The following is a 22,763-nucleotide window of genomic DNA, read 5'->3' as shown; positions in this document are numbered from 1 at the left end:
GTGCCGCTGTTGTGACTGTTAGCTTTAGCCGTTAGCTCTGTTAGCTTTAGCCGCTAGCTCCGCAGTGACGCAGGAGCATCGCAACACGTCATTATTTTTGAGATATATCTTTTTTTTCCTGAAATTAAAAGCCTTTTCATCTCCTAATTCAGCACATTATTACAAATTACTTCAACTATTTAAAAGCTGTTATTTAGGTCCATTTTTTTATTTTTTTAAATTTTGCTTTTTTGTGTATTTTACTTTTTTTTTTTTTTTTTATATATAAACGGAACTGCTTTACTGTTGAAGAATAAGCAGCGCTAAACTGAGACATGTTTTATATTCAGCATTAAAAACAGTAAAGTTATTTTAATAAAACGTGCACTTTGTAAAAACGATGAACGGAACCCTCTGTCTCCCTCTGGTGGTCAAATCGCGTCACTGCCACGCATTTCCCTTCATTAATTAAATCGTTTTATTTCCTGTAAATCCACGAAAACATCGCCTTGAATAGTTCTAATGAATAAACTATGGGCTGTGGCGCAGTTTAAATGTCGTCATTTAACATTTTAAAACATTTGGACTGAAAAATGTAAAGATTGATTTTCTCTGCAGAGACGGACGGAGGAGGGAGAGAGAAAAAGACTCCAGAGACACCAGAGGCACCAGAGGCACCAGAAACACCAGAGGCACCAGAAACACCAGAGGCACCAGAAACACCAGAGGCACCAGAAACACCAGAAACATGCTGTGCTTCAAAACAGGTCAGGACAGAACCCTTTTAATGCCGTTTTTACACCTCAAACAGATCCATTACTTATTTTTTAAATGATAAAATCACGGATTGACCTGAAGCTTGTTTTTTTTCCGCACTTTTTTCTATCGATGAATCAAACTTTTGTTCTAATCACAGACTGCGCTACTTTAAGTTCATTTGTTTTCCATAATTGATCCAGAATCGATGGTGATGTCATAATAACAATAATAACAATAATAACAATAATAACAATAGTTGGTCCTCGTCCCGTGATGTTGACACGAGTACTTTGTGTTTTTGGTGTAGTTTGTACCTGAGGAACTTCTGTCACTTTGTTTGTGCTAAAAGATTATTTCTAGTAAAGTTTTCTGCAGGACTGTCCACAAGAATGAGGCTGTAGTAGTATCTGCAGTAGTGATGTGGTCTCTGCTGTAGTATTTGTAGTATTTGCAGTATTTGTGTAGTATTTGTGTGTGGTATTTGTGTGTAGTATTTGTAGTATTAGTGTTGGTGCAGGTCGGGACAGTAGTATTTGTGTAGTATTAGTGTTGGTGCAGGTCGGGACAGGCCCTCACAGCTGCTGGAGCCTCTGCACAGGTGCTTTAACACATTCCTCACATTCAGACGGAACAGAGTCACAAACACTTTCACACCAGGTTACATTTAACCACAGAGTTTAGAGTCATCTATCCTCCTCCTCCTGCTCCTCCTCCTGCTCCTCCTCCTCTGGCTCCTCCTCCTGCTCCTCCCCCTGCTCCTCCTCCTCCTCCTCCTCCTCCTCCTGCTCCTCCTCCTCCTCCTGCTCCTCCTGCTGCTCCTCCTCCTGCTCCTCCTCCTCCTCCTCCTGCTCCTCCTCCTGCTCCTCTTCTTCCTCCCCCTGCTCCTCTGGCTCCTCCCCCTGCTCCTCTGGCTCCTCCCCCTGCTCCTCTGGCTCCTCCTCCTCTCCTTCCTCCTCCTCCTCCTCCTCCTCCTCACTGATCTGGGGTCAGCTTGTGTTAGGAGAAGAGTCTGTATCTTCTGTCCCTCAGGTCTGAAACTCAGGCTGGAGCTGCAGGTTCCTGATGTTTCCTGCAGATGTTGTTGCTGGTGGACCTTGTATCTTCTGCCTGAGCGGATGGTTAAACTCACAGACCGGTGTGGTTAGATCTTTCTGAATCTTCTAAAGGTGTAAAGATCCTTTAGTGCACGCTGACCTTTAGAGCCCGGTCCAGTCGAGGACTCTCGGTCACACCTGAGTCCCATCTGTTGTTAATCCTGGATTAGTCCAGTCTCTGGTCTTAATCTGAACCTGCGCCGCCTGGTCCTCCACAAACCTCCACCAACCTCCACAAACCTCTGCACACGTTTCCTCAGAGTCTCCAGGAAAACTCCGGGAAGCTCTGGGAATCTGGACGTTCTCAGACCTGGATCAGAGGATCTTCACGGGTCGGACTCTTCCCTCGTCTGGAAGAAGGAAAAAACAAAGAACCAACTCTTCTCCTGGATTGGACCAAGTTTACGGAGAAACGTTTCATCGCTTTAATGTTTGTTTAATGTTTTTAAAGTCGGCGTGAACTTCAGGTTCAGGACGAGACGGGATTCTTCTTCTTCTTCTTCTTCTTCTTCTTCTTCTCTTTTAGTTTCAAACCAAAGTCTGGTCTGGTTTTTCCACAGTGACGTTTTTTCTGTGGTTTTTAGAAACACTTTGGTTTAAACGTTTCTCGTCGTCGACGCCTCGGCTGAAAATCTTCATCTGTTTCTTCACATTTTCCAACTTTCTGATGTTTGGACGAAGCCTCCACTGGTTTAAAGCAGCAGTTTGAAGTTTAAAGCAGCAGTTTAAAGCAGCAGTTTGAAGTTTAAAGCTGCAGTTTGAAGTTTAAAGCAGCAGTTTGAAGTTTAAAGCAGCAGTTTGAAGTTTAAAGCAGCAGTTTGAAGTTTAAAGCAGCAGTTTGAAGTTTAAAGCTGAAGTTTAAAGCAGCAGTTTGAAGTTTAAAGCAGCAGTTTGAAGTTTAAAGCTGCAGTTTGAAGTTTAAAGCAGCAGTTTGAAGTTTAAAGCTGTAGTTTGAAGTTTAAAGCTGCAGTTTGAAGTTTAAAGCAGCAGTTTGAAGTTTAAAGCAGCAGTTTGAAGTTTAAAGCTGCAGTTTGAAGTTTAAAGCTGCAGTTTGAAGTTTAAAGCTGAAGTTTAAAGCAGCAGTTTGAAGTTTAAAGCAGCAGTTTGAAGTTTAAAGCTGCAGTTTGAAGTTTAAAGCTGCAGTTTGAAGTTTAAAGCTGAAGTTTAAAGCTGAAGTTTGAAGTTTAAAGCTGAAGTTTAAAGCAGCAGTTTGAAGTTTAAAGCTGCAGTTTGAAGTTTAAAGCTGCAGTTTGAAGTTTAAAGCTGAAGTTTAAAGCTGAAGTTTAAAGCTGCAGTTTGAAGTTTAAAGCTGCAGTTTGAAGTTTAAAGCTGAAGTTTGAAGTTTAAAGCTGAAGTTTAAAGCTGAAGTTTAAAGCTGAAGTTTAAAGCTGAAGTTTAAAGCTGAAGTTTAAAGCTGAAGTTTAAAGCTGCAGTTTGAAGTTTAAAGCTGCAGTTTGAAGTTTAAAGCTGAAGTTTGAAGTTTAAAGCTGAAGTTTAAAGCTGAAGTTTAAAGCTGAAGTTTAAAGCAGCCGTTTAAAGTCGTCCTTCTGAACTTCGGGATCGTTTTTTTTCTAATGGTGCCGTTTGGACGAGCTCTGGGATCCTGAGTGTTCTGTGTTTCCGTGGCGATGATGTCATACGTGGACTGCCTGGGCGCCGGCGAGGGGGCGGAGCTCGTGGCGTCTCGGTGTTTGAACCCGGGGAGTGAGGAGGAGGCGGAGCTTCTGCCCAAAACGCCGCCTCCGTTTCAGCCCAAGACGGAGGGGAGTCTGCGGCGCCGCCTGCTGTCGGCCCGAGTGCATCACCACTACGCCGCGCTGCAGTCACGTGACCCCAAGGCCCCGCCCCCGAAGGCCTGGGGGGCGGAGCCTGACGTCAAACTCCACCAGAGCCAAAACGCCAAAACATCAGGACTTTACGGCACGACGGGACTGAACGCAAACGCCCGGCCACGCCCCCTCCTCGCTGCCACGCCCCAGGCCCCGCCCCCTCAGTTCAAATACAAACCAAAGAAACGGCGAGGGTTTTTCAGGCGGAGGAAGAGCGAGCGCCGCACGCCGTCCACGCCGTCCACGCCGTCCTCGCCGTCCACGCCGCTGCTGCTCAGAGGTACCACAGTGGCTCAGGGGTTAGACCCTCTGGAGGGTCTCCGAGTTACTCGGAGTAACTCCGAGTTACTCCGAGTTACTCCTAGTTACTCTGAGTTACTCCTAGTTACTCTGAGTTACTCCTAAAGTCCACAAAAGAGCCATTGTTCCGGGGAGAGGACGTTCATGTGTCTAAGAGCTTTATATATTTATGGGAGGATGTTCCAGACACAGAGTTTTAAATGTTTTAAACTTTAAAACACTTTGTGAAACTTTCAGTTTGAAAATCGCTTTGATTAAACGTCATTAATGAGCGTCAGATTCAACACTGACACGTGACTTTGTTGGTAAATCTAATCTAATAATAATAATAATATAAATATCCTTCTTCCTGTGGAGGCGGAGTCTCTCAGTGACATCGCTCTGTTTGATCAGAACTGTTTTTATTGTCAGATAATAATATAACTAATATATAACTAATAATAATATAACTAATATATAACTAATATATAACTATATAACTAATATATAACTATATAACTAATATATAACTATATAACTAATATATAACTATATAACTAATATATAACTAATATATAACTAATATATATCTAAACCTGAACTGGAGTCGATGCAGCGTCAGCTCCGACTCTTCACTCTGGAAAATCTACATTTCAATGTTTACAAAGTCACTGCACAGTTAGTGCTTAAACCGTTAGAAGACCCGGCACTGGTTTGTTTGCTCCTCCTCCTCCTCTTCTTCCTCCTCCTCCTCTTCCTCCTCTTCCTCCTCCTCATCCTCCTCCTCTTCTTCTTCTTCTTCTTCTTCTTCCTCCTCTTCTTCCTCCTCTTCCTCCTCTTCCTCCTCTTCTTCTTCTTCTTCCTCCTCTTCTTCCTCCTCCTCTTCCTCTTCTTCTTCTTCTTCCTCCTCTTCTTCCTCCTCCTCCTCTTCCTCCTCCTCTCTCCTCCTCCTCTGGTGTTGCGACGCTTCCCGCTCCCCCACCGCTCCCCGTCTGTGCTGTAAAGCGTTGCCATGGCAGCGGGTGATGATGGCACTGCGGTAAAGCGTGCGAGCTGCTGCGAAGACGAGGGAGAGCGTTGCTAAGGCGCAGTAAAGCGTGAGAAAGTGCTGCGACGATGAGGACGGACCGCAGCTCTGGACCCGAGCCAAGTCTCAGACGAGGAGACCAGGAATATATATATATAAATATATATATATATATATATATATATATATATATATATATATATATATATATATAACAGAAAGCAACAGGAGGAAATCTAAACAGGGATAAAATAAGTGGGAATTGGGAAGAAACTGGTGTCAGAACATCGAGGGGTAAAAGGGAAATATTAAAAAGATTAAAATGATTAAAATGATTAAAAATGGGGGATGATTCTGTCCTGTCTTCATCATCATCATCATCATCATCGTTACTAACATTGAGATCAACTTTGTTCAGCCTTAAATCAGGATCTTTATCTCTCAGAACAAAGTGAGGAGTTTCAGAGTTTGTGTTGATCAGAGAAATTAGTCTTTGAATGAACGAGCTGTAACGAGCTGTAACGAGCTGTAACGAGCTGTAACGAGCTGTAACGAGCTGTAACGAGCTGTAACGAGCTGTACTGAGCTGTAACGAGCTGTACTGAGCTGTGATTGTTCAGCCTGGAGCAGCAGGAAGTGTGCGTTTGGTTTGGGGAGCGAATCGCGTCGCTACAGCGGAGTCTGTTCGTCCACAGCAGAGTCCGCATCAGCACTGCTGCGTGGGAACAGCTGCACTGCCTCCTCTGCAGAGCCTCAGACCGGGTCCAGACCGGGCTCAGACCGGGTTCAGACCGGGTCCAGACCGGGTTCAGGAGCGGGTTCAGGAGCGGGTTCAGACCGGGTTTAGTCCGGGTTCAGTCAGAGATGGTGATAATACGAGATGCCATCAAGTCCATCCTCAAATACCTGTCCAAGAGCAACGGTAAGTCACTGCTGCAGAGGACGAGCTGACGCACTTTCAGAGTCTGGACAGAGTCTGGTTTAGTGCTGGTTTAGTCCCGGTTTAGACCCGGTTTAGTCCTGGTTTAGTCCTGGTTTAGTCCTGGTTTAGTCCTGGTTTAGTCCTGGTTTAGTCCCGGTTTAGACCCGGTTTAGTCCTGGTTTAGTCCTGGTTTAGTCCTGGTTTAGTCCTGGTTTAGTCCTGGTTTAGTCCTGGTTTAGTCCTGGTTTAGTCCTGGTTTAGTCCTGGTTTAGACCTGGTTTAGTCCTGGTTTAGTCCTGGTTTAGTGCTGGTTTAGACCTGGTTTAGTCCTGGTTTAGTCCTGGTTTAGTCCTGGTTTAGTCCTGGTTTAGTCCTGGTTTAGACCTGGTTTAGTCCTGGTTTAGTCCTGGTTTAGCCCTGGTTTAGTCCTGGTTTAGACCTGGTTTAGACCTGGTTTAGTCCTGGTTTAGTCCTGGTTTAGTCCTGGTTTAGTCCTGGTTTAGACCTGGTTTAGTCCTGGTTTAGTCCTGGTTTAGTGCTGGTTTAGTCCTGGTTTAGTCCTGGTTTAGTCCCGGTTCAGTCCTGGTTTAGTCCTGGTTTAGTGCTGGTTTAGTCCTGGTTTAGTCCTGGTTTAGTCCTGGTTTAGTCCTGGTTTAGTCCTAGTTTAGTCCTGGTTTAGTCCTGGTTTAGTGCTGGTTTAGTGCTGGTTTAGTCCTGGTTTAGTCCTGGTTTAGTCCCGGTTCAGTGCTGGTTTAGTGCTGGTTTAGTCCTGGTTTAGACCTGGTTTAGTCCTGGTTTAGTCCTGGTTTAGTCCTGGTTTAGTCCTGGTTTAGCCTGTAACCCGTCCTCTCTTCGCCGCTGCACCGTTCGGCTCCTGCAGTTTAAAAAGCTCGACCTCTGGGAGACTCTGACTCTGACTTCAGTTTTTCTCTTTGACTGAAATGATGTTTCTGTGTTTCCTCTGAGATAAAGCGTCGCCTTCGGTTTCGGTTTGACCCAGATTTGAATGAAATGAGAGAATGACATTTTAAAGGTGATCGAGCAGCAGGAAGTTTGTCTGTGTCTTTTAAATGTTGGTGCCGTTCAGAAGCCGATGGGAAAACCTTTAGTTTGTCTCAGAGCTGCTGAATAAACGCTAAGAACTTCTTTTTGCTGCTGTGGTGTTTTTCATTTCTGGGTTATTCATGTTTTCAGACTTAAAACCCTGGAGCTTCAGTCCAAACCGACCCTGATGCAGGAAAGTCCAGTTAGAGTTTTAGCAGCCCCGCCCCTCCTCTAGCCCCGCCCCCTCTGTAACCCCGCCCCCTCTGTAACCCGCCCCTCTGTAACCCCGCCTCTCCTTCTGTCAGCCCCAGACTCGGACAGGAAGTGGTCGGTTCGGTACTCGTCCCAGAAGCCTCTGCACGGCCTGCTGTTCCTGCCGTCGTCCAGCAGGGGGAGCCAGAGCGACCTGTGGCTGAACCACCATGACACAGGCCCCGCCCCCTTCTCCTCCCCCGGACCCAGGATCCACCAATCAGAGCGCAGGCGCGGGTTCGAGTGGCGGCACCACGGCAGGAAGTTGGTGAGTCTTTCAGTCACAGCGACGGCGCCACCTGCTGGAGGGCGCGGTGTTAGCATTTCAGATAAAAGACTAGCTTCACACGGCGCCACCTGCTGGAGGGCGCGGTGTTAGCATTTCAGATAAAAGACTAGCTTCACACGGCGCCACCTGCTGGAGGGCGCGGTGTTAGCATTTCAGATAAACTAGCTTCACACGGCGCCACCTGCTGGAGGGCGCGGTGTTAGCATTTCAGATAAACTAGCTTCACACGGCGCCACCTGCTGGAGGACGCAGTGTTAGCATTTCAGATGAACTAGCTTCACACGGCGCCACCTGCTGGAGGACGCGGTGTTAGCATTTCAGATAAACTAGCTTCACACGGCGCCACCTGCTGGAGGGCGCGGTGTTAGCATTTCAGATAAACTAGCTTCACACGGCGCCACCTGCTGGAGGACGCAGTGTTAGCATTTCAGATAAACTAGCTTCACACGGCGCCACCTGCTGGAGGACGCGGTGTTAGCATTTCAGATAAACTAGCTTCACACGGCGCCACCTGCTGGAGGACGCAGTGTTAGCATTTCAGATAAACTAGCTTCACACGGCGCCACCTGCTGGAGGACGCGGTGTTAGCATTTCAGATAAACTAGCTTCACACGGCGCCACCTGCTGGAGGGCGCGGTGTTAGCATTTCAGATAAACTAGCTTCACACGGCGCCACCTGCTGGAGGGCGCGGTGTTAGCATTTCAGATAAACTAGCTTCACACGGCGCCACCTGCTGGAGGACGCGGTGTTAGCATTTCAGATAAACTAGCTTCACACGGCGCCACCTGCTGGAGGGCGCGGTGTTAGCATTTCAGATAAACTAGCTTCACACGGCGCCACCTGCTGGAGGACGCGGTGTTAGCATTTCAGATAAACTAGCTTCACACAGCGCCACCTGCTGGAGGGCGCGGTGTTAGCATTTCAGATAAAAGACTAGCTTCACACGGCGCCACCTGCTGGAGGGCGCGGTGTTAGCATTTCAGATAAACTAGCTTCACACGGCGCCACCTGCTGGAGGGCGCAGTGTTAGCATTTCAGATAAACTAGCTTCACACGGCGCCACCTGCTGGAGGACGCGGTGTTAGCATTTCAGATAAACTAGCTTCACACGGCGCCACCTGCTGGAGGGCGCGGTGTTAGCATTTCAGATAAACTAGCTTCACACGGCGCCACCTGCTGGAGGACGCGGTGTTAGCATTTCAGATAAACTAGCTTCACACAGCGCCACCTGCTGGAGGGCGCGGTGTTAGCATTTCAGATAAAAGACTAGCTTCACACGGCGCCACCTGCTGGAGGACCCGGTGTTAGCATTTCAGATAAACTAGCTTCACACGGCGCCACCTGCTGGAGGACGCGGTGTTAGCATTTCAGATAAACTAGCTTCACTCGGCGCCACCTGCTGGAGGACGAGGTGTTAGCATTTCAGATAAAAGACTAGCTTCACACGGCGCCACCTGCTGGAGGACGCGGTGTTAGCATTTCAGATAAACTAGCTTCACACGGCGCCACCTGCTGGAGGACGCGGTGTTAGCATTTCAGATAAACTAGCTTCACACGGCGCCACCTGCTGGAGGACCCGGTGTTAGCATTTCAGATAAAAGACTAGCTTCACACGGCGCCACCTGCTGGAGGACCCGGTGTTAGCATTTCTGATAAACTAGCTTCACACGGCGCCACCTGCTGGAGGACCCGGTGTTAGCATTTCAGATAAACTAGCTTCACACGGCGCCACCTGCTGGAGGACGCGGTGTTAGCATTTCAGATAAAAGACTAGCTTCACACGGCGCCACCTGCTGGAGGGCGCGGTGTTAGCATTTCAGATAAAAGACTAGCTTCACACGGCGCCACCTGCTGGAGGACGCGGTGTTAGCATTTCAGATAAACTAGCTTCACACGGCTCCACCTGCTGGAGGACGCGGTGTTAGCATTTCAGATAAACTAGCTTCACACGGCTCCACCTGCTGGAGGGCGCAGTGTTAGCATTTCAGATAAACTAGCTTCACACGGCGCCACCTGCTGGAGGACGCGGTGTTAGCATTTCAGATAAACTAGCTTCACACGGCGCCACCTGCTGGAGGGCGCAGTGTTAGCATTTCAGATAAACTAGCTTCACACGGCTCCACCTGCTGGAGGGCGCAGTGTTAGCATTTCAGATAAACTAGCTTCACACGGCGCCACCTGCTGGAGGGCGTGGTGTTAGCATTTCAGATAAACTAGCTTTTCACTTTGTTTCTCCATCACAGAATCAGCATCACTTTATGTGAAACATGTGACAGATCCAGTGCTAACCAATGAGAGCGGCTAAGCTACGCTACACTCGCTAACTCTACAGTTTTTATCTTTAACTTTCAGCTTTTAACTCTCGCAAAAGCCAAGGATTTAACCCAGAAACTTCAGATTCAGACCTGGGCCTGATCCTTCAGGCCCAGGTCAGACCTGGGCCTGATCCTTCAGGCTCAGGTCAGACCTGGGCCTGATCCTTCAGGCTCAGACCTGGGTCTGATCCTTCAGGCTCAGTCAGACCTGGGTCTGATCCTTCAGGCTCAGACCTGGGCCTGATCCTTCAGGCTCAGTCAGACCTGGGCCTGATCCTTCAGGCTCAGTCAGACCTGGGTCTGATCCTTCAGGCTCAGACCTGGGCCTGATCCTTCAGGCTCAGTCAGACCTGGGCCTGATCCTTCAGGCTCAGTCAGACCTGGGCCTGATCCTTCAGGCTCAGACCTGGGCCTGATCCTTCAGGCTCAGTCAGACCTGGGCCTGATCCTTCAGGCTCAGACCTGGGCCTGATCCTTCAGGCTCAGTCAGACCTGGGCCTGATCCTTCAGGCTCAGTCAGACCTGGGCCTGATCCTTCAGGCTCAGACCTGGGCCTGATCCTTCAGGCTCAGTCAGACCTGGGCCTGATCCTTCAGGCTCAGTCAGACCTGGGTCTGATCCTTTAGGCTCAGTCAGACCTTTATGAAGCGTCTCTGTTTCCGTCTCTGCGTCTCAGACGTCCAGCTTCAGGAACTGTCTGTGTGAGTCCTGCCTCTGCGCCTGCGTCAGCGCCTCCCTGTGGACCAGGAAGGTACTGCAGCCTAGAACCTAGACCTGGAACCTAGAACCTAGACCTGGAAACTAGACCTGGAACCTAGACCTGGAACCTAGAACCTAGACCTGGAAACTAGACCTGGAACCTAGACCTGGAACCTAGACCTGGAACCTAGAACCTAGACCTGGAAACTAGACCTAGAACCTAGACCTGGAACCTAGACCTGGAACCTAGACCCAGACCCTCCTAGGTCCCAGAACGACCCTCCTCGTGTTTCTGTTTCGTTGTGAAAGTGGAGAAACTCGGTCACTCTTCACGTTCACCTGAACCGAGCTCATGTTCTCCAGCTCAGCTTTACCCAAATCTAAAAACTGATTTAAAAAAATGTCAAAATAGCAACAAAAACACCACAGAAAAGTCACAAAACCATGAAAGAAACACCACAAAGTTTCCCGCCATCGTCAGCAGTTTAGCCTTAGCTTTCAAATGAGGCCGGTCTGGAGGCTGCAGCTGAGAAGCTCCTGGATTTGGGTAAAGCTGAGCTGGAGTAAGAGGTTTTACATGATCGGAGGTTTCTCAAAACTGAAGTTCACATGTTTTTAGTTTTTAGTTTAGTTACGTTTGTTATACCTGTGTTTCACCTGTCTCCTATTGTACATGTTTCACCTGTCTCCTATTGTACATGTTTCACCTGTCCCCTATTGTACATGTTTTACCTGTCCCCTATTGTACATGTTTCACCTGTCTCCTATTGTACATGTTTCACCTGTCCCCTATTGTACATGTTTCACCTGTCTCCTATTGTACATGTTTCACCTGTCCCCTATTGTACATGTTTCACCTGTCCCCTATTGTACATGTTTCACCTGTCTCCTATTGTACATGTTTCACCTGTCTCCTATTGTACATGTTTCACCTGTCCCCTATTGTACATGTTTCACCTGTCCCCTATTGTACATGTTTCACCTGTCCCCTATTGTACATGTTTCACCTGTCTCCTATTGTACATGTTTCACCTGTCTCCTATTGTACATGTTTCACCTGTCTCCTATTGTACATGTTTCACCTGTCCCCTATTGTACATGTTTCACCTGGCCCCTATTGTACATGTTTCACCTGTCTCCTATTGTACATGTTTCACCTGTCCTATTGTACATGTTTCACCTGTCCCCTATTGTACATGTTTCACCTGTCCCCTATTGTACATGTTTCACCTGTCTCCTATTGTACATGTTTCACCTGTCTCCTATTGTACATGTTTCACCTGTCCCCTATTGTACATGTTTCACCTGTCCCCTATTGTACATGTTTCACCTGTCCCCTATTGTACATGTTTCACCTGTCCCCTATTGTACATGTTTCACCTGTCCCCTATTGTACATGTTTCACCTGTCTCCTATTGTACATGTTTCACCTGTCTCCTATTGTACATGTTTCACCTGTCCCCTATTGTACATGTTTCACCTGTCTCCTATTGTACATGTTTCACCTGTCTCCTATTGTACATGTTTCACCTGTCCCCTATTGTACATGTTTCACCTGTCCCCTATTGTACATGTTTCACCTGTCCCCTATTGTACATGTTTCACCTGTCTCCTATTGTACATGTTTCACCTGTCCCCTATTGTACATGTTTCACCTGTGTCCTATTGTACATGTTTCACCTGTCCCCTATTGTACATGTTTCACCTGTCCCCTATTGTACATGTTTCACCTGTCCCCTATTGTACATGTTTCACCTGTCCCCTATTGTACATGTTTCACCTGTCCCCTATTGTACATGTTTCACCTGTCCCCTATTGTACATGTTTCACCTGTCCCCTATTGTACATGTTTCACCTGTCCCCTATTGTACATGTTTCACCTGGCCCCTATTGTACATGTTTCACCTGTCCCCTATTGTACATGTTTCACCTGTCCCCTATTGTACATGTTTCACCTGTCCCCTATTGTACATGTTTTGCCTCCAGTCGTCCGTGGACTCTGACGAGGAGGAAGTGGGCGGGGCTCGGCCGATGACGCCGCTGGTGCTGACGTCGTGGGAGGAGCTCAGCGTGGAAGAGGGCGGGGCTTCCTTTGAGCTGCCGACGCCCGAGGAGCGAACGCGGAGACACGCCCAGAACGTCACGGCCGACATCGTCCCCATCAACGTCACAGGTAAAACATGTACAACGGGGGCTTTTCCGATACCGATACCGATATCGATACCGATCTGCAACTTTACAGCACCAGGTTCAGGGAAAATGAAGAAGAAAAGTGAAACAAAGGGACTTCCTGTCGTCCTGTCCCTGAACAGCACCAGAATAATAATAATAAAGTGTCTAAACGTAAAGTCCTGAGTCGAGTCTTCTCAGCTCGGGTTAAACGTCCGCGTTGATTCTAAACGTTTGATCTGAAGTCTGTGAATGTTTCAGGAGAGAGTTTCGATCGTCAGGCGAGTCTGAGCCGCTCCCTGTCCCACAGAGACTCTCTGAGACCCCCCCAGAGGAGCCTGGACCAGGGTAAGAACATCTGGATTCACAAAGCACATTCACTCCTCACTCTGTGGTGGTCACTCCGTCTGTAGCTTCAGCGCCCCCTGGGGGAGACCGACAGAACACGTCTGCGCCAACGCACCCTCTGACACCAGTGTTCATTTTGACAACATATATTATTTTAATTTTAGTCGAGATTTAGTAAAAAAAAAAAAGTTTAAATTTTAGTCTAGTTTTAGTCGAGTAAATTTGAGACTAATTGAGTGGACTTTGCATTGATAATATTGATTCTAATCATGTTTAATGTTGTTCCTCTGCTTCATGTTTCTGCTCCACATGAACAAAGCTCAGAGCTGATCCTTTAAACATGATCTGAGGCTCTTTCAGACGCTCAATACAAGTTTGGATGATTTTAGTCTCTCCTTTTCAGTTTTATTTAGTCTGATTTTAGTCGACTCAAATATCTGGACATTTTAGTCACAGTTTTAGTCTCATGAGAAACTTTTCATTTAGTTTTAGTCCAATTTTAGTCACAAAAATATCACTTTGACTAAAATTAAGACTAAATATTTTAGTCAGCGAAATGAACCCTCTGACCACCATACACTCACTCACATCATTCATCCTGGCCTATTGTACATGTTTTAGTGGTAGGGGAAACCGGAGTACCCGGAGGAAACCTACGCAGACACGGGGAGAACATGCAAACTCCACAGAAAGGCCCGTCCAGGTGGGAATCGAACCCGGGACCTGTGAAGCCAGAGCGCAAACCACTGACTCAGCAGCGACACCTGAACTCTTCTCTGTTTCAGTCTGTCCAGAACGGCTGCAGGCCAACACAGCCAGGTGCAGACCCGGCCTGGACCAGGACCAGGACCAGGACCAGGACCAGGACCTGGACCTGGACCAGGACCAGGACCTGGACCTGGACCTGGACCTGGACCTGGACCACGCCTCCTGGTCCAGGTCCGAGCCGCGGCGGATCCGAGCTCCAAGGTCTGACATGTCCAGCCTCATGGAGACGCTCACTTCCTCCAGACGCCTGCACCAGGAAACACCTGCGGACAGCGCCACCTACAGGGCCATGTACTACACCCCGGCCGACGCCCAGGTGAGGACCACGCCCAGGTCCCTCCTGTTTTAGTCTGACGGTGTTTCCTGTTTCAGTCTGACGGTTGTTTCCTGTTTCAGTCTGACGGTTGTTTCCTGTTTCAGTCTGACGGTCGTTTCCTGTTTCCTGTTTCAGTCTGACGGTCGTTTCCTGTTTCCTGTTTCAGTCTGACGGTCGTTTCCTGTTTCCTGTTTCAGTCTGACGGTCGTTTCCTGTTTCCTGTTTCAGTCTGTTTCCTGTTTCAGTCTGTTTCCTGTTTCAGTCTGTTTCCTGTTTCAGTCTGTTTCCTGTTTCCTGTTTCAGTCTGTTTCCTGTTTCAGTCTGTTTCCTGTTTCCTGTTTCAGTCTGTTTCCTGTTTCAGTCTGTTTCCTGTTTCAGTCTGTTTCCTGTTTCAGTCTGTTTCCTGTTTCCTGTTTCAGTCTGTTTCCTGTTTCCTGTTTCAGTCTGTTTCCTGTTTCCTGTTTCGGTCTGACATAGGGCTGCTCGATTATTGAAAAAATAATAATCACGATTATATTTGTCATAATTGAAATCACGATTATTCAAACGATTATTTGTTGCCTTTAAAAAAAAGTCTATCTTTATTTTATTTATTTATTAATCAAAACACTATAATGATATTTTATGTTTTCTGGACAGTCACACCTGCCCCCTGGCCTCACACCTGCCCCCTGCTGGCCTCACACCTGCCCCCTGCTGGCCTCACACCTGCCCCCCAAAAAAATAAATAAATATATATATATATATATATAATCGATTTTTTGCGATTATGCTAATTTTGTAATCGTTTACTGTTGTAATCGAAATCGTAATTGAATTTCGATTAATTGCACAGCCCTAGTCTGACGGTTGTTTCCTGTTTCAGTCTGACGCTTGTTTCCTGTTTCCTGTTTCAGTCTGACGGTTGTTTCCTGTTTCCTGTTTCAGTCTGACGGTTGTTTCCTGTTTCCTGTTTTAGTCTGACGGTTGTTTCCTGTTTCCTGTTTTAGTCTGACGGCTGTTTCCTGTTTCCTGTTTCAGTCTGACGGCGCCTCCTCCTGGTCGTACCGCGCCCTGACTCCGAGCAGCAGCCGCCTCAGCGCTCAGGACGAGGTTCAGGACGAGGTTCAGGACGAGGCGTGGATCTGCGAGCCGCTGCTGAGCTCGCCGTCACATGGCTCTTTAGGCTCCGCCTCCAGCTGCTGCTCACAGATGTCACTGCATTATGGCGCCAAGATGGCTGCCGCGCCGACCTCTTCTTCTCTGAACTTCCTCCAGAGCCGCCCTTTAAGCTCCGCCTCCTGCCGCTCTTTAAGCTCCGCCTCCTGCAGCGTCATGTCCGCCTCGTCCTCGCTGACCTCGCTGCCGAGCCGCCGCTCGTGTGGCTCGCCGTCGGCGGCGTCCGTGAGTCTCTCAGAGAGTCTCTCAGTGAGCTCCTCCCGGCGTCCGAGCGAGTCGTCGTCCGTCTCGTCCCGGAGTTTCTCTCTGAGGAAGAACAAGCGCCCGCCGGCCCCGCCCCCTCGCCACCAGTCTCTGCAGCGGCGAGTGAAGGCCACGCCCCCCGCCGAGGCCACGCCCCCTCGCCACCAGTCTCTGCAGCGGCGAGTGAAGGCCACGCCCCCCGCCGAGGCCACGCCCCCCGCCGAGGCCACGCCCCCTCGCCACCAGTCTCTGCAGCGCCGAGTGAAGGCCACGCCCCCCGCCGAGGCCACGCCCCCCGCCGAGGCCACGCCCCCTCACCACCAGTCTCTCCAGCGGCGAGTGAAGCCGCCGCGGAGGAGTAAGGCCACGCCCCCCACTGATGCCACGCCCCCCACCGAGGCCACGCCCCCCGACGACCCCTGGGTCAAGAGGAGCCCCACAAGGAAGAGGAGCGCCGTCAGCGGGGGCGGAGTCATGACTTATACTACACAGGTGAAGTACTGATACTACAGGTGAAATACTTATACTGCACAGGTGAAGTACTGATACTGCACAGGTGAAGTACTGATACTACACAGGTGAAGTACTGATACTACACAGGTGAAGTACTGATACTGCACAGGTGAAGTACTGATACTACACAGGTGAAGTACTGATACTACACAGGTGAAGTACTGATACTACACAGGTGAAGTACTGATACTACACAGGTGAAGTACTGATACTACACAGGTGAAGTACTGATACTACAGGTGAAGTACTGATACTACACAGGTGAAGTACTGATACTGCACAGGTGAAGTACTGATACTACACAGGTGAAGTACTGATACTACACAGGTGAAGTACTGATACTGCACAGGTGAAGTACTGATACTACACAGGTGAAGTACTGATACTACACAGGTGAAGTACTGATACTACACAGGTGAAGTACTGATACTACACAGGTGAAGTACTGATACTACACAGGTGAAGTACTGATACTACAGGTGAAGTACTGATACTACACAGGTGAAGTACTGATACTGCACAGGTGAAGTACTGATACTGCACAGGTGAAGTACTGATACTACACAGGTGAAGTACTGATACTACACAGGTGAAGTACTGATACTACAGGTGAAGTACTGATACTGCACAGGTGAAGTACTGATACTGCACAGGTGAAGTACTGATACTGCACAGGTGAAGTACTGATACTGCACAGGTGAAGTACTGATACTGCACAGGTGAAGTACTGATACTGCACAGGTGAAGTACTGATACTACACAGGTGAAGTACTGATACTACACAGGTGAAGTACTGATACTGCACAGGTGAAGTACTGATACTGCACAGGTGAAGTACTGATACTACAGGTGAAGTACTGATACTACACAGGTGAAGTACTGATACTACACAGGTGAAGTACTGATACTGCACAGGTGAAATACTGATACTGCACAGGTGAAGTACTGATACTGCACAGGTGAAGTACTGATACTACACAGGTGAAGTACTGATACTGCACAGGTGAAGTACTGATACTACACAGGTGAAGTACTGATACTACACAGGTGAAATACTGATACTACACAGGTGAAATACTGATACTACACAGGTGAAATACTGATACTACACAGGTGAAATACTGATACTACACAGGTGAAGTACTGATACTACACAGGTGAAGTACTGATACTGCACAGGTGAAGTACTGATACTACACAGGTGAAGTACTGATACTACACAGGTGAAGTACTGATACTACACAGGTGAAATACTGATACTACACAGGTGAAATACTGATACTACACAGGTGAAGTACTGATACTACACAGGTGAAATACTGATACTACACAGGTGAAATACTGATACTACACAGGTGAAGTACTGATACTACACAGGTGAAATACTGATACTACACAGGTGAAATACTGATACTACACAGGTGAAGTACTGATACTGCACAGGTGAAGTACTGATACTACACAGGTGAAGTACTGATACTACACAGGTGAAGTACTGATACTGCACAGGTGAAGTACTGATACTACACAGGTGAAGTACTGATACTACACAGGTGAAGTACTGATACTACACAGGTGAAGTACTGATACTACACAGGTGAAGTACTGATACTACACAGGTGAAGTACTGATACTGCACAGGTGAAATACTGATACTACACAGGTGAAATACTGATACTACACAGGTGAAATACTGATACTACACAGGTGAAATACTGATACTACACAGGTGAAGTACTGATACTGCACAGGTGAAGTACTGATACTACACAGGTGAAGTACTGATACTACACAGGTGAAGTACTGATACTACACAGGTGAAATACTGATACTACACAGGTGAAATACTGATACTACAGGTGAAGTACTGATACTACACAGGTGAAGTACTGATACTACACAGGTGAAATACTGATACTACACAGGTGAAGTACTGATACTACACAGGTGAAGTACTGATACTACACAGGTGAAGTACTGATACTGCACAGGTGAAGTACTGATACTACACAGGTGAAATACTGATACTGCACAGGTGAAGTACTGATACTGCACAGGTGAAGTACTGATACTACACAGGTGAAATACTGATACTACACAGGTGAAGTACTGATACTACACAGGTGAAATACTGATACTGCACAGGTGAAGTACTGATACTGCACAGGTGAAGTACTGATACTACACAGGTGAAATACTGATACTACACAGGTGAAGTACTGATACTACACAGGTGAAGTACTGATACTACACAGGTGAAATACTGATACTACACAGGTGAAGTACTGATACTACACAGGTGAAGTACTGATACTACACAGGTGAAGTACTGATACTACAGGTGAAGTACTGATACTACACAGGTGAAATACTTATACTACAGGTGAAATACTTATACTACAGGTGAAATACTTATACTACAGGTGAAATACTTATACTACAGGTGAAATACTTATACTACACAGGTGAAGTACTGATACTGCACAGGTGAAATACTTATACTACAGGTGAAATACTTATACTACACAGGTGAAGTACTGATACTGCACAGGTGAAGTACTGATACTGCACAGGTGAAATACTTATACTACACAGGTGAAGTACTGATACTGCACAGGTGAAGTACTGATACTACACAGGTGAAATACTGATACTACACAGGTGAAGTACTGATACTACACAGGTGAAGTACTGATACTACACAGGTGAAATACTGATACTACAGGTGAAGTACTGATACTGCACAGGTGAAGTACTGATACTGCACAGGTGAAATACTGATACTACACAGGTGAAGTACTGATACTACACAGGTGAAGTACTGATACTGCACAGGTGAAATACTGATACTACACAGGTGAAGTACTGATACTACACAGGTGAAGTACTGATACTACACAGGTGAAGTACTGATACTACACAGGTGAAGTACTGATACTACACAGGTGAAGTACTGATACTGCACAGGTGAAATACTGATACTACACAGGTGAAGTACTGATACTACACAGGTGAAGTACTGATACTACACAGGTGAAGTACTGATACTACACAGGTGAAGTACTGATACTACACAGGTGAAGTACTGATACTGCACAGGTGAAGTACTGATACTGCACAGGTGAAATACTGATACTACACAGGTGAAGTACTGATACTACACAGGTGAAGTACTGATACTGCACAGGTGAAGTACTGATACTACACAGGTGAAGTACTGATACTACACAGGTGAAGTACTGATACTACACAGGTGAAGTACTGATACTACACAGGTGAAGTACTGATACTACACAGGTGAAGTACTGATACTGCACAGGTGAAGTACTGATACTACACAGGTGAAGTACTGATACTGCACAGGTGAAGTACTGATACTACACAGGTGAAGTACTGATACTACACAGGTGAAGTACTGATACTACACAGGTGAAGTACTGATACTGCACAGGTGAAGTACTGATACTGCACAGGTGAAGTACTGATACTGCACAGGTGAAGTACTGATACTACACAGGTGAAGTACTGATACTACACAGGTGAAATACTGATACTACACAGGTGAAATACTGATACTACACAGGTGAAGTACTGATACTACACAGGTGAAATACTGATACTACACAGGTGAAGTACTGATACTACACAGGTGAAATACTGATACTACACAGGTGAAGTACTGATACTACACAGGTGAAGTACTGATACTACACAGGTGAAGTACTGATACTACACAGGTGAAGTACTGATACTACACAGGTGAAATACTGATACTACACAGGTGAAATACTGATACTACACAGGTGAAGTACTGATACTACACAGGTCTGACCTTGTGTTTGTCTCGTCCACAGCGAGCGCCGTCGCCCTCTAGTGGTTACTCCAGTCAGTCCAACACGCCACTGTCCTCCCCCGCCTCTCCCTCACCTCGTGGCCCCGCCTCCCCCTTCCTGCCTGGCCCCGCCTCCCACTCGCCTGGCCCCGCCTCCCACTCGCCTGGCCCCGCCTCCCACTCGCCTGGCCCCGCCCCCTCCTCTCCGGTCCACCTGAGGCTGAAGTCGGCGAAGTCTAAACCTCGACCTCCGGAGAGGACGTCCTCGCTGCTGCGCTCGCCGTTCTCCTCCAGCTCCTCCCTCTGCTCCGTGGACACGCCAGCCCCGCCCCCTCCACCGCCGCCTCCGCCGCCACTTCCTGCGTTCCACCATCAGCTTCCTGTCGTTTCCAAAAACCCTCCGAGCGCCGTCGTCTCGGATCGACCCGGCGCCGCCTTCCACATCCGCGATGCTCCTCCAGACGCCATCTCTGCTCGGCCGCCGCCCCCACCTCCCCCGCCCCTCCCCCCTCGCTCCGCCCTCCCCCCCCCTCCCCCGCCCCTCCCCCCTCCTCCCCCGCTCCCTGATTATAACTGTGGCTCCTCCCCCCAGAGCCGCTCTCCTGTGTCGAACTCTCGCCGCCGCCCAAACGCCGCCTCTCCCGCCTTCTCCCCAGACTCCTCCCCTTCCCCGCCCCTCCCCCCTCGCTCCGCCCTCCCCCCTCCTCCCCCGCCGCCCGCCGCGCCCCGCCCCCCTCCCCTCGTGACGGCGCAGGCGCTGAGGAACGTTCGACTGCGAAACGTCCACGAACTGACGCGAACAAACTCCCTCCCGACGATGGAGGCGAGCGAGCCACTGCGGAGGAAAGCAAGCTCCGCCCACTCTGTGCACGAACCCGAGACCGAGCTCTGCGCAAACCAGGCCGAGCCAGGACTTTCCCACCACGAGACGGGTCTGCGGGAGAACCAGGCAGGAAGTCCCGTTTTCAGAACAAACGTCACGGAAACGAAGACGGAAATGAGCGACAAACGGCGAAGACAAACTGAGAACAGGAAACACGACAGAGACAGAGACAGACCTGTGGGAGAAGGTCCGGACCTGAAGAGTCTGGACACGAGTCCGGACTCTGAGACGGACCTGAAGAGTCTGGACACGAGTCCGGACTCTGAGACGGACCTGAAGAGTCTGGACACGAGTCCGGACTCTGAGACGGACCTGAAGAGTCTGGACACGAGTCCGGACTCTGAGACGGACCTTCTGAAGAGTCTGGACACGAGTCCGGACTCTGAGACGGACCTGAAGAGTCTGGACACGAGTCCGGACTCTGAGACGGACCTTCTGAAGAGTCTGGACACGAGGTTTGATAAAAACCTCACGGAAAGTCTCGTTTTCGGGCGAAACGTCGCAGAAACAAAGACAGAAATGAGCGAGAACAGAGAAAGAAAAGCCGTTTCACAAACTGAAAACACAAATGAAACTGAGCAAAGTCCAGACTCTGAGGCTGAACTTCCCACTTTAGATCAAAGCTTTTCTCAAATATTTGCTGAACGTCTCGTGTTCGGCCCAAACGTCGCGGAAACAAAAGCAAATCCGAGAGATTTGGAGCCGGAGATGAAGGAGAACAAAGAAAGAAACGAAGACGTCCAAGAAGGTCCAGACTCTGTGACTGGAAATGACAAAAGGTTTGACAAAAACGTTCTTGTTTTCGGACCAAATGTCACGAAATGTGAAGAAAGTCCAGACTCTGAAGCTCCGAGGCTGAAGGAACGTTCAGACGACGCCTGGAGGAGCAGTTTGTCTGAGATCGAGAAGGTTCTGGAAGAGCTCGACGCTTATGTGGAGGCTTCAGACCTGAGTCCGGCCGAGTTCAGAGACGACTTTTACATCACGCAGAGCTACAGTCTGGAGGAAACCAGGGAGAGTGTGTTCTGGAGGAGTCAGGAGGAGCAGCTGGAGGAGCATCACGAGGAGCATCACACCTCACAGAGCTACAGTCTGGAGGAAACCAGGGAGAGTCTGTTCTGGAGGAGTCAGGAGGAGCAGCAGGAGGAGCAGCTGGAGGAGCATCACACCTCACAGAGCTTTAACCCAGAGGAAACCAGGGAGAGTTTGTTCTGGAGGAGTCAGGAGGAGCATCACGAGGAGCATCACGAGGAGCATCACACCTCACAGAGCTGTGAGCTGGAGGAAACCAGGGAGAGTGTGTTCTGGAGGAGTAAGGAGGAGCAGCTGGAGGAGCAGCTGGAGGAGCAGCTGGAGGAGCAGCTGGAGGAGCACCACACCTCACAGAGCTACAGTCTGGAGGAAACCAGGGACAGTGTGTTCTGGAGGAGTCAGGAGGAGCAGCTGGAGGAGGATCTGGAGGAGGATCTGGAGACGATGGCGACGGCAGAAGAGGCTCAAAGCATAAATCGAGCACTTAATGAACTGAAAATGTGCAGGAAGTTCGTGGCGGCGGAAATTAAAGGCAGCGATTTCCAAATCCAGAGAGCGCAGGTCACAGACGTGGAGCAGCACGAGGTGAAGACCTCGCAGAGCTGCGTCCGAGAGGGTCTTCCTGAAGATGTGGAGGGTCTGGGGAAGATCAGCGTCTTTAAGGAGCGTAACCGGGCGTATCTGGACATGTACGCCCTGTTAGCTCAGAGCTCCGCCTCCAGACCTCCACAGAAGCCCACCAGGAAGTCCAAGAGCAAAGCCACCACCCCGTACTTCCACGTGACGCAGTGTGGGGACGGCGTGAAGAGCGAGGAGGGCGTGAAGAGCACGAAGAGCGAGGAGGGCGTGAAGAGCGTGAAGAGCGAGGAGAGCGTGAAGAGCACGAAGAGCGAGGAGGGCGTGAAGAGCGTGAAGAGCGAGGAGGGCGTGAAGAGCGTGAAGAGCGAGGAGAGCGTGAAGAGCACGAAGAGCGAGGAGGGCGTGAAGAGCGTGAAGAGCGAGGAGAGCGTGA

At 48.7% G+C, this 22,763-nt stretch overlaps 1 long non-coding RNA gene across 1 annotated transcript; it reads right to left on the bottom strand.

Annotated features, from left to right (window-relative positions):
* Nucleotides 1–21,148: 21,148 nt before the first annotated feature.
* LOC306982054 lies at nucleotides 21,149–22,187 on the bottom strand. The gene is made up of 4 exons (XR_013794161.1): nucleotides 22,094–22,187; nucleotides 21,905–22,057; nucleotides 21,512–21,718; nucleotides 21,149–21,187 (listed from the first exon to the last, which is right to left on the bottom strand). It is a non-coding gene; the product is annotated as an uncharacterized lncRNA (long non-coding RNA).
* Between the last annotated feature and the right edge of the window lie 576 nt (nucleotides 22,188–22,763).

Source organism: Gobius niger (genome assembly GCF_951799975.1).
Source record: "Gobius niger genome assembly, chromosome: 23".
Classification (NCBI taxonomy): domain Eukaryota; kingdom Metazoa; phylum Chordata; class Actinopteri; order Gobiiformes; family Gobiidae; genus Gobius; species Gobius niger.
The sequence above is the reverse complement of the archived record's forward strand: the minus strand, read 5'-3'. Positions and strand labels throughout refer to the sequence as shown.